The 12,586-nt window shown below is 41.0% G+C and overlaps 1 long non-coding RNA gene across 1 annotated transcript; it reads left to right on the forward strand.

Annotated features, from left to right (window-relative positions):
- Window positions 1-4,089: 4,089 nt before the first annotated feature.
- On the forward strand, window positions 4,090-6,033 carry LOC120256463. Its single transcript, XR_005535313.1, has 3 exons — window positions 4,090-4,131; window positions 5,141-5,200; window positions 5,752-6,033. It is a non-coding gene; the product is annotated as an uncharacterized LOC120256463 (long non-coding RNA).
- Window positions 6,034-12,586: the final 6,553 nt, after the last annotated feature.

Here is a 12,586-nt window from a genome sequence, read left to right on the forward strand (position 1 = left end):
ATCAGGTTCTGGAGGCAGAGGATCTTCCGGCAGCGTGGCTCAGGACGTTCAGTGTCCTACATGTGGAGGACGTCATACCCAGGCAGAGTGTCGGCGCGCAGCAGGCGCATGTTATCGGTGTGGCAGTAGGGACCACTTTATTGCTCAGTGTCCGCAGAGTCCGCCTTGGCCCCTGTGGAGGCTGACAGGGACTCGTGAGTGCACTGTCGAGCAACCCGCAGATCGTCTGACGAGTCACGACACACGGGCGCTCCAGGCCGATCCCAACAGAGTACCTCGAGGGGTAGGAGTGGGAAGGCGCCTACTGATGCATCACCTTCTTCCTTTTTCCCGACCAGCCGGCCGTGGTACACTAGTTACTCAGGGGCGAGTATTTGCTTTGACACGGGAGGACGCTGAGGCATCCCACGACGTTGTTGCAGGTACTATTTCAGTGCATTCCTGCTATGCTTGTGCATTGTTTGATCCTGGTGCTACACATTCGTTTGTGTCGTCTTCGTTTGCTCGCAAGAATTCTCTGTATGTTGTGCATTTGTTGCATGATCTGTGTGTTGCCACTCTAGTTGGCGTGGTGAGAACCGTTAATCGGTTAGCACCAGCCTGTTCTGTTGTCATTGAAGGGCGCGAACTTTTCGCTGATTTACATCTTATGGAGCGGCGAGACTACGATGTCATTCTCGGCATGGACTGGCTGTCTTCAGTGTTCGCTGTAGTGGATTATCGCAGAAAGAAGGTTCACTTCTGTTTTCCTGACCAGGAAGATTTCACCTTCAGTGGCAGTAAGGGGTACACCCTAGCTCGAGAGATCTCTTCTTTGCAAGCTCGTGAGCGATCGCCAGCTGGTTGCGTTGGCTTTCTGGCCTATGTCTCGGAGGTTACTCGCACCGGATGCACAGTAGCAGACGTACCTGTTGTTAGCGAGTTCTTTGATGTTTTCCCTGAGGATTTTCCCGGGTTACCTCCTGCGAGAGAGGTGGAGTTTGCCATCGATCCGCTCCGTGCACGATCCTTTATCCAAAGCACCGTACCGGATGGCACCCGCTGAACTGAAGGAACTGAAGAAGCAACTCGTGGAACTGCATGGAGAAAGGGTTTATTCGACCGAGCATGTCACCTTGGGGAGCTCCAGTGCTATTTGTCAAAAAGAAGGATGGATCTTTGAGATTGTGCATCGACTACCGTGAGTTAAACAAGGTGACAGTTAAGAATAAATATCCTTTGCCGAAGATCGATGATCTCTTGGACCAGCTTGCGTGGAGCTCAAGTCTTCTAAGATTGATCCGTAACTCGGATATCATCAAGTTCGAATCAAGGGTGAGGATATCCCCGAAGAGTGCTTTCCGCATCGTGTATGGTCACTATGAGTTTCGGTGATGCCGCTTTGGTCCCGACGTAATGCCCCAAAGAGTGTTCATGGATTTGATGAACCGGTATTCCGCGCCACTTGGATCGATTTGTAGTTGTCTTCATTGATGACATTCTGATATACTCACGAAGCAAGCAACTGCATGCGAAGCACTTGAGGATGGTACTAGAGACCTTGAGACAACATGAGTTGTATGCCAAATTTTCCAAGTGTGACTTCTGGCTTGATAGTGTGGCTTTCTTGGGGCATGTCATCAGCAAGGATGGAGTTTCTGTAGATCCCAAGAAGGTGGAAGCAGTCGTGGACTGGAAGAGACCGATTACAGTTAGAGAGATTCGGAGCTTTCTTGGCTTAGCTGGCTACTACCGAAGGTTTGTACAAAACTTCTCTCGACTAGCAGCACCGTTGACGAGACTGACCCGAAAGGGTGCGCGTTTTACCTGGACTAAAGCTTGTGAGCAGAGTTTCCTTGAGTTGAAGCGTAGGCTCATATCTGCACCAATCCTTGCCTTGCCAGAAAGTGGGTGTGGATATGTAATCTACAGTGATACTTGTGGGATAGGCTTAGGGTATGTTCTAATGCAGAATGGTCGAGTTATTGCTTATGCTTCAAGGCAATTGAAACCTCATGTGGAGAATTACCCTACCCATGATCTGGAGTTGGAAGCAGTCGTTTTTGCACTGAAGATCTGGAGGCATTTTCTGTATGGGGAGCCCTGTGAAGTGTACATGGACCATAAGAGTCTAAAGTACATTTTCACTCAGAAAGAGCTGAACATGAGGCAAAGGCGGTGGCTAGAGCTGATCAAGGACTATGACCTCAGTGTTCACTATCATCCAGGCAAAGCCAATGTGGTGGCTGATGCATTAAGCAGGAAGTACAATTATGGAACCGCCGCAGATTTGACCGAGCAGAAACCACTTCTAGAGGAGATGAGAAGGTTTGAGTTGGAGATTGTTCCGCCAAGCTCTGAGATTAGTCTAGCTAACATGCACATTCGACCGAATTTGTTGCAGAGGATTAAAGAGGCTCAGATACAGGACCCCAAATTGCAAGAGTTATGTGCTAAACTTCAGGAAGGAGAGTTGTCTCAGTTCCGAGTGCATGAGGATGGTACTATCAGATTTGGAGATCGAATTTGCGTCCCTGATGATCCTGATTTGAAGAGAGATATTCTGGAGGAGGCCCATTATTCAAGCTACACGATCCACCCTGGAGGTACAAAGATGTATAGGGGACTTAAGGAACATTTCTGGTGGAACAACATGAAGTGAGAGATAGCTACTTTTGTTGCCCACTGTCTTACTTGCCGCAAAAGGTTAAAAGCGTAGCATCGAGACCCGGCGAAAGTTACCTTCACTCGCTATCGATACCAGAGTGGAAGTGGGAGCACATCACGATGGATTTTGTGACTGGTTTGCCCCGTACTCGACGGAAGCATGAGGCTGTGTGGATGATTGTAGATCGCCTAACTAAGTCAGCACACTTTCTGCCTTTGAAACCTGGTTTGGGTCTTGAAAAGTTAGCCGAGTTGTACATTGGAGAGATTGTTCGACTGCACGGGATTCCTGTGTCTATCACATCTGATCGTGATTCGAGATTCATCTCAAGATTTTGGAGAAGTCTAGAGTCAGCTTTGGGCACCAGATTGACTTTCAAGATAAAGATTTCATCCACGCATGATGGCGCACCGAGAGGACTATTCGATTCGGAGGACATGCTTCGGGCATGTGCCCTCGATTTTTCTGATTCGTGGGACCGCTATCTGTCTTTGGCGGAGTTCGCTTACAACAATAGTTTTCAGGCGAGTATTCAGATGGCGCCGTATGAGGCTCTTTACAGACAGAAATATCGATCTCCTGTATGTTGGAGTGATGTTGGAGAACGGAAGCTATTGGGTCCAGAATTGTTGCAAATTGCAAAAGAGAAAGTGAAACTGATCAGAGAACGATTGAAGACCCGCCGAGCCGACGTGAAGAGTTATGCGATAAGCTCGCCGCCGACATAGAGTTCCAGATGGGTGATTTAGTCTTCTTGAGGATATCTCCGATGAAGGGCGTTATGAGATTTGGAAAACGTGGGAAGCTCAACCGGCGTTATATCGGACCTTTTGAGATTGTGGAGCGAGTTGGCGCTGTCGCTTATCGCTTGGCCCTACCATCAGATCTAGCTCAGGTCCACAATGTCTTTCATGTCTCTATGCTGAGGAAGTATCTGTCAGATCCATCGCACGTCATTCGAAAGATGAACCGATGGAGCTTCAAAAGAATCTGTCTTATGTGGAGCAACCAGCGGATTTTCTGGCCTACAAAGAGCAACAGCGAGGGAACCGAGTGGTTCCATTGATCAAGGTCGGATGGAGTAACCACTCAAGGATGAAGCCACCGGGAGCGAGAGGCCGACTTGAGAGATCGCTATCCCGAGTTGTTCCCTCGACTCTTGATGCGAGTTTAGAGGACTAAACTCTTTTCAAGGGGGGGAGATTGTAAGGTTTGTAAAAATTTCTTTTTTCTTCAACTTTGACCTACCGACCGAGCTTTTTGGTGAGTGGGCCCCCGTTGTTTGTCTCTTTGCCCTTAAAAACCGGATCTTGATGAGCAATTATTGCCATGAGTTGCTTTGTTTAGTTTTTAAGGGGAGCAAACTCAAAAGCTTGTTATTGTGGCATCTTCAGGAGGTCGAATTTCCGTGTTTTTTTCTTCTCTTGAAGCTTGGAGTTGGAGGGAGATTCTCTTCACCCGGCGGATCCTCGGAGAGATTAGAGGTAGGATTTTTCTTGCTTGTGGTTGAAGCTTGGCGGAGGAACAACATGCTTCCGGCTTGCTTGGAGTTTTTCTTGTACTTCATGTCCGATGTCTTGAGTTGGTTTATTGATAGTGTGTCTTAATGTTTGTCTCCTTGGTTTGAGCATGTTGACCTTTTTTTGTGTTGTAGCATGCTGCCTTTCTCATGCTTTGTTGATGACCTTAAACTTATGCTTGTATATTTTGGGGGTTGCATTTTAGGTGTATACTTACCAGACTTGTTTTTATGTTTGAGTATTGTATTTGTGCTTGTAGGTTGTTGTTTTCTTATATCAAAAATTGTGAATTTATAGCTTAACCCACTAAGTAAAGCTAATCCTTGTTAATCTTGCTTAGTGTAACTAACCCATGTTGAAATCGCTTTTAAGCTTAATGCTTCCGCAAATTTCATAATCCCCGAGTGCTTAGGAATTTGTATTTTATTATTATTATTTCAATTTTGTTTTTTCAACCCGATTAGTGGGTTATATCTTCAAGTCTTGAATACAGATTGTATATGTATTTAGTTCTATGGCAATAGCTTCATGTGTTATTTTCTGAAAATCTATATATATATATATATATAGATATAGATATATTCATACGGATTTAATTTGAGATGTAATCTTTCAACTAGAGCTTAAACCCTTTCTTTAACCTTTTTGTTTTTTCCTTATGATTATTTTTATATAGTTAATCTTGCGCTAGAAGGGTTTGTCTCGACCTTAAGTTTTTTTCTTTAAACTCTTTTAAACCTCTGCACTGGGTTTTTTGTTGGTTCAATTAGTTAATTTTTCTTAAAATGAGCTTGGCTTTTTGTTTGATCATTTATGTTCATGCTATTTTCATGTGTTTATATTTATGTGCATGGTTGTTCTATTGTCATGCTAGCTATGAACTCTTTTATTTGTTGTATTAGCTTGGGCTATAGTTGTAATTTAGGCCCGACCCAAGATTTGTAACCTAAGTTAGAATATTCTGTTTGGGTAGATCCATACCGGGCTGTGGTTCGCGGGACTTGGTGAACCCAACTCTGTAGCTCGGAGCCAGGTAGGCTCTCGCACTGTGTATTCCGTATTTCTGGCAATAATTATTATTTAATTATTGCATTGTTTGATAATTTTATTTATTTGCGTGGTATTTATGTTTAGTTATTTATTTTCTTATTTGCATTACTTATTCAGTAATTCCTCTGTCTGTATTCCGTATTTTCTGCGGTTTTTAGTACATCTCCATTTCTGGCTCGCCTAGCTAGGAGGAGTAAGTCCTAGCCATGCGCACATGTTTTCTGTAGTAGCGCTACCCCCCGACTGCGGTCGAAGATCCGGCTACGGCTGTTGATATTCTGTTCTGTTCTGTTCTATTCCGACTTCATAGTCGAAGATCCAGCCTCGTGCTGTTGATTTCTGTTATTAGCCATGGAGATGTATTTCTGCGTGTTTTTCGTGTTTTTTTGGATTATTCCGAGATTCTGCGTATTTTTCAGTATTCTAGTATAAAGCATGAGCTATTATTCCGCAATATCTGCTATATATGTTGTTTTTCTGTGATCCTACTGGGCCCTTTGTGGCTCATGCACTCTGTGTATTCTGTTCTCGCAGGAGAAGATCAAGTTTAGGACTGGGGGGGTGTCAGAGAATCGTATTGTCTGCGTTATCAGTATCTTGTTATTTCCCTTTTCTGTGAGTGTAAGGCTTGTACTATGACTGTATTTGTATTTTTGCAAACTATCGGATTGTATTTGTATTCTGTAGGGCTGCTAAAGTCCGTACTTGTAGTATTTCAGTTTCCAATATCCTATTTGTGCTTTTATGTTCTATTCATATCTGCTTGTTAGGGTTGACTCTGACCAGGTCAAATCTGAGGCCTTGCACCCAGTGGGGCCTAGTCCCATTGATGCGGCCGATCTGTCTGCGGGCCCGGCTGTAGGGCTGGGACGTGACAGCCTTCTTCTTCGGATCTTTTCTTCGTTGGTTATCTTCTCTGGCCGGTTCCTCCTTCTTTTAAATTTTCTCCAGAGATGACATCCTTTGATGAGAGATACTTCTCGGCCTTCTGCCTCCCCCCTCTTCTTTTCGATTCCTTTTAAAACAACTTTTCTCAGAACTGCTCTTCACGTTGTGGGTTCATCATGGGGCAACCACGCACCCATGCCTCTACGTTCCCACGTCATATATATATATAATTATTATATTTATTATATACACATATATTTCCTAAATATAATTTTGTTTTGTTATTAATATTATTTTATCATTCTTTATGTGTTATGATTATTATTATTATTATTTGTTTTTATTTGATTTTATTATTATTTTTATTTATATATATTATTTTTATTTACTTTTGATTTGATTATTATATTTACATATATCTATTGGATTTGATTTTTAATTGATTTTTATCTTATTTATTGATTTATTATTATTATTATTATTATTATTATTATTATTATTATTATTATTACTTTTTATTGATATGATTTGATTTTTTCCTTATTTTAATATTTATTATTATTACTATTACTATTACTATTATTATTATTATCTGGATTTCATTTGATTTTTTTTATTTTTTTAATTTATTTTATTATGTATATTATAGGATTTTATTTATTTTAATTATATACATATTTTTTGTCTGAGTTGATTTATTTTATATTAAGTTATCTTATTATATGTATATTTTATACGATTTGATTTATTTTATTTTATCTTTTATCTTATTTGATTATTTTTTCTTATTCAATTTTTTTTAATTAAAATTTTATTTTATTTTATTTTATTATATATATTTGCCTCGTAATTTGTATACATGGCTGATTTTGTGATTGAGATCGCCTAGAAATCTACATTATCGACTAATCTTGAGATTTTAAAAATTTTGGATCGTCTCGAGATCGGTGCTCTTAGCTGATCTGGAAATCTGAATATTCAGATCGCCTCGAAATATGTGTTCTCGGCTGATCTTTAGATTTTGACTATTTTAGATTGTCTCGACATTTGTGCTCTCGGTTAATCTTGATATTATGATATTTTGTATATTTTAGATCGCCTCAAAATCTGTGCTTTCGGTTGATCTTGAGATTTGAATATTTTTAGATCGCCTTGAGATCTGTGCTCTAGGCTGATCATGAGATTTGAGTATTTAGATCGCTTTGAGATCCGTGCTATCGACCAATCTTGATATTTGAATATTTTTGTATATTTTTTGGATCACCCTCGAGATCGATGCTCTTAGTCGATCCTGGATATTTGAATATTTTTTTAGATTATCTCGAGATCCGTGCTCTCGTGCGGATCTTGATATTTGAGTATTTTTGGTCCACCCTCGAGATCTGCGTTCTCGCTAATCTTTGGATTTGGATATTTATGATCGCCTTGAAATATGTTTTCTCGGCTGATCTTGATATTTGTATATTTTGTATATTTTGGATCACCTCGAGATCGGGTGCTCTTGGGCCGATCCGAATATTTGAATATTTTTAGATCGTTTTGAGGTCTGTGCTCTTGGCAGATCTTGATATTTGAGTATTTTGGATCACCTCGAGATCTGTGCTCTCTGCTGATCTTGGAATTTGTAATATTTAGATCGCCTCAAGATATGTAATCTTGGGTGATCTTGAACATATCCAAATATTATGAAATTTATTTATCTTATCCACATGTTGTCCTAATTCGATTATGATTGGGTCATATGTGATTTTAAAATTTTAATTTGATTTGAATTAGGACATGCAAATTTTTTATGTAAACACTTTAGTTAAGGGAGAGTAACCAAATAATATGGTAAAAAAGTAAATTTATTTTTTATCATATCCTCCCCGATTCTAACTTGACTCCCCCATAGGATTCATTATCATGTTGTCGACATGATAAAGTGGGCCAATAGGATAAGACTATCATATTCTATTGGTATACCAAATAAAAGACAGTAGTAGGATATGATAGTCTATCATATCCTATCATTCTTATCATGTTCACCAAATGGGCCCTTAGAATTTGATGATGTGATTTTTTAATGTATTTGAAAAGACCTTCTTTAAAAACTTTTAATTTTATGGATTTTTCCCTTTTTTTAGTCAACTAATGATTTGCTTTAAGAGAAAAATCACAAGGCTGTGTTTTGTGAAATTATGAGATAAAATTTTATTAAGCTCTCATGTACTTATAATAATATTATTTCCTAAATAAGCTTCAAGAAGAGGGAGAGAACAAAAAGGATGAGATAGAAAAATATTTTAAATGATTTAAATATTGAAGTTATAAAACTTGCTAAAGCCGAAAAAAGAAAGCCCTGAATAAATGAGAAGTAGAAAAATATACTTACAAAAACAAATTATTACATGTGTTAAAAACCGAAAGCAAATCAATAATACGAGTAATAACTAACCAGTTATACTCATATAAACAAAAACCAACCAATGAATCATTAACAAACTTACTCGACAATGTCCTATAGGGAAATGTTGCACTAAGAAGCCGATAAGTAGAGTTCCATTTTATTTTGACATCTTTATGGAATTTTTTGACCATCATGTTATGTGAAAGCCCGACCGTTAGTGGAAGACATGGCCATGAATAGTTATCAATGGAATCCGTGGGAAAGGAAAAAGGTGGCCGGGCTCCATGAAATAAATGTAGTAACCTCTTTGGCGGCCCAAGTGGAATCATTGAGTTAGAAGTTAGACCTTCTAACTTCTAATAGGGTGGCGGCCGTAACTACTTGCACCGAGTGTGGTGGAGGACATGCTTCATCCGATTGCCCGATCTCTATTAGTGATGCATCTTCGGTGGAGAAAGTCGACTTTGTAGGTAATGCAATGAGGAACCAAGGGAATCCATATAGCAACACCTATAATCCAGGTTGGAAGAATCATCCCAATTTTTCATAGAGCAACCAAGGACTACAAAAGGCCATGGCACCACCGGGTTTCCAACAACAACAAGCCCCGAACATGGAGAACCGAGTTTCAGGCTTGGAGACCCGAATGACCGATTTAGAGAAGGCCTTGACTAGATTTGTGTAATCATCGGATACAAGGTTTCAATCAGTCGAGGCTACACTTTGCAACCACACCGCTTCCTTGCACAATCTTGAGAATCAAGTGGGGCTAATTGCGAAGTCTCTATCGGAGAGACCACAAGGAAGCTTGCCAAGTAATACCGAGACCAATCCTAGAGAGCATGTGAAGGTGATCATTTTGAGAAGTGGTCGTGAGGTTGAGGGTAGGCTTCCGAGTGAGAAGCCCAATGTAGATGCAACCGAGGTCATAGAGGTTGAGGAGGGAGCAAGCAAAGAGAAGGAGGTGATGGCCCCACCTTTCAAGCCAAGAATTCCTTATCCCTCTTGATTGAAGACTGACCAAGAGGATGAACAGTATAAGAAGTTCCTAAGTTTGTTCAAGCAACTCCACATCAATATTCCCTTTGTTGACGCATTGTCCCAAATGCCTAAATATGCAAAATTCTTAAAAGACCTGTTGACCAACAAGAGGAAATTGGAGGAGTGTGCTTCCGTGATTATAGATGCGTCTTGCTCGGCGGTCTTGTAAAAGAATATGCCGAACAAGAAGAAAAACCCAAGAAGCTTCATCATTGCGTGCAATATTAGTAACTTGGGTGAGGAAATGGTTTTCACGGACTCAGGGGTCAGTATCAACGTCATGCCATATTCCTTCTTCCAGAAGCTAGGCTTGGGAGAGCCTAGGCCCACTCAGATGACATTGCAATTAGCCGACCGAACAATGAGACATCTGAGGGGGATCATTGAAGGTGCTTGTCAAAGTTGACAAATATATATTTCCTGTAGATTTTGTGTTGTTGGACGTCGATGAGGATGCGGATGTTCCTTTGATACTTGGGAGGTCATTCTTGCGCACTTCCAAGGCATTGATCGACATGGACGGCGGGGAGTTGACACTGAGGGTTGGACATGATAAGCTCACATACCGCCTCGCCGAAGCCATGCGACATTCTCTTGACTTTGGTGATACTCTTTACTTTCTTGACACTACAGATGAAATTGTCGATGAATACATGCATGAAATGTTCAATCCGGACCCGTACGAGGGTTTGTTCGACCAAGAGATGGACAATGAAGAAGTAATGATGCTTGGTCTGGAGGAACAAGTACCATCTACTCAGGGAATCATGAAGAAGGTGCTCCGAAAGATGAAGAGGGTGAGGAGATGCCACAACAAACTCCCCAAGCCTGTTGGGGATGTGCATGAACCGAACAAGTTGGATGAACCCTTGTTAAGTGGTACGAAGCCTGATAACTCTCCCTCTACCTTCAAGAGACTTTGCTCATCATGCTTTCAAGTTATAGGTAAGAGGGCAACCATTATCTATGAACCCCCGTGAGGTAAGACATGGTACGTCAAGCTTAGTTATGTTAAATAAGCGCTTCTTGGGAGGCAACCCAAGTGTTTACTATTTTCTTAGTTGCTAGTTTAGTGTTTGCATGAATAAAGTGTTGAGTGTTGGTGTCTATATGTTTTGATGCATTGCTGTGTGTTTTCCTGTGGATTTTTGATGTCAATGCTCTTTTATGTGGATTTGGCGAAGTTTTTGGTCGTGCGATGATTGCTTCTCCGCAAGTGTATGGGATCGCCAAGTAATACCTCGTGTGAAGACACGAGGATCGTATTCCATGGGGCTAAGGATCTCCTATTACTTATTCTTGAGCTATTATCTAGCCTAAGATCTCAAGTGAGGGAATTTACTCTACTAGGTGCAATTAAAACTAACTAAAACAAGATTATCAACAAATTAGAGAGAACAAGCAATAAGCAAGCAAGAAACTCAATGTAATGCAAAGGCCTATGGATGCGGATCCCCTTGAGGGTTTATCATGAAACATGGATGATAAATAAAAGATGCAAGGGTAAAATGGACCATGACTTTCCAAGATTAGAACAACCCCAATTTCTCGGCGATTGAACCCTAATCCCATACCAACATAGATAAGAATTTCTTCCAAATCCACATTCCTACGATTGCATTAAGTACAAGGAAATCTCACTTAGGAGTAAGCCTACTCTTCTTCGGCTTGAACCTACATGGAGGGCTACCAAACACCCGATTTCTCGGCGTGATGATACAAGTATCCCCTTCTAATCCATTCATGATCTAATACATGCAAGCAAGTCACATCTACATGCATCACTCATAAAAGAGCTACAAATATCTCCTTAGTGTAGAACTTAGCATGAAAACAATGGATTAAATCTCAAAATTACCCAAGCATGGATTTAACAAGTAATCATCCAACATACATGATAAAACACCCCAAGGTTCACCAACACCCGGTGGCCTTAGGGATCTAGTGTGTCATCATCCCACAACAAACAATACAATCAAGTGAAATACAAAAGAAAAGCATAAGTGACACTCCCTAGATGAAATGGTGGAGGAGGTAGAATATATGATGAATGACACTTCCCCCACCAAAGGAATGCCGAATGATGCTTCCTTTAGCCGCGGGTCTCCTTCCTTCCAATCGTGGTAGATCTCCAATTGAATGATGTTGCCTTGTTGCCTTCAGAGTCTTAGACCTTGGCCTTGAATGATCTCCTAGCTTCGTTGCCCTTCTTCTCCTTCCCAAGGCTGCCCAAAGCCTCTCAAGTGGTCTCCCAAAATAAGTCCAGCAAAAAGCACCTTGTTCTGCCCTAAAAGTTAGTATTTATACCCCCCATGACATACGTGCCATATAAGGGTCGTATAGAATGCAAAAACCCTAGATTCGCGTTTCATACGGGGTGCATACGTCCTCCATACAGCCCCGTATACTGGGTAGTATGGAAATCTGGGCAGACAACTCCAAATCATTCCGCTGCTACAGTACATACGACCCCCATACTGGGTAGTTGACAAGATTCCCTTGCATATATCCCGTAAGTGCACGGGTTTGTCGAAGTAATAATCCCGGGTGAGCGGGCATCGAATCCACAGGGAGTAGGCAGTAAAGATACTTAATTCAATTCTTAGCTATGTGGAATATCAACAATGATAAGTGCGACAATGATTCAATTCTCAACAATTAAAAGCAACAAGTAAAAGAGCAAAATTAAGGAGGAGGTAAGGCAATCGATAAAGATGGGGGTACTCGGATGATGCTTCACCTAGGATAATCGCTTCAAGTGCAAGAACTCTCTATTATGCTTTCTAATCAATGCAATGGTGAGTTGTGGAAATCCTTACATACATAGTCCCAAATCTAAGGTCAACTATGCCTAACTCTATTCATGTCCAGGAGGAGAGATTAAATAACGTCTCAACCTCACACTCGAATAAAGTTGCAATGAGCTCTAGGGATTCCAGGTGATAAATCTCTTCCTAATTATAGACATAACCCTTTGGTCTAGGCGGAAGGTCCCTAACCACAATTAAGCCCTAGATACTAAGATCCCCTCAACGCTTCACTCCATTGCAC

The sequence above is a fragment of the Dioscorea cayenensis genome, unplaced genomic scaffold (genome assembly GCF_009730915.1).
Source record: "Dioscorea cayenensis subsp. rotundata cultivar TDr96_F1 unplaced genomic scaffold, TDr96_F1_v2_PseudoChromosome.rev07_lg8_w22 25.fasta BLBR01001455.1, whole genome shotgun sequence".
Lineage (NCBI taxonomy): Eukaryota > Viridiplantae > Streptophyta > Magnoliopsida > Dioscoreales > Dioscoreaceae > Dioscorea > Dioscorea cayenensis.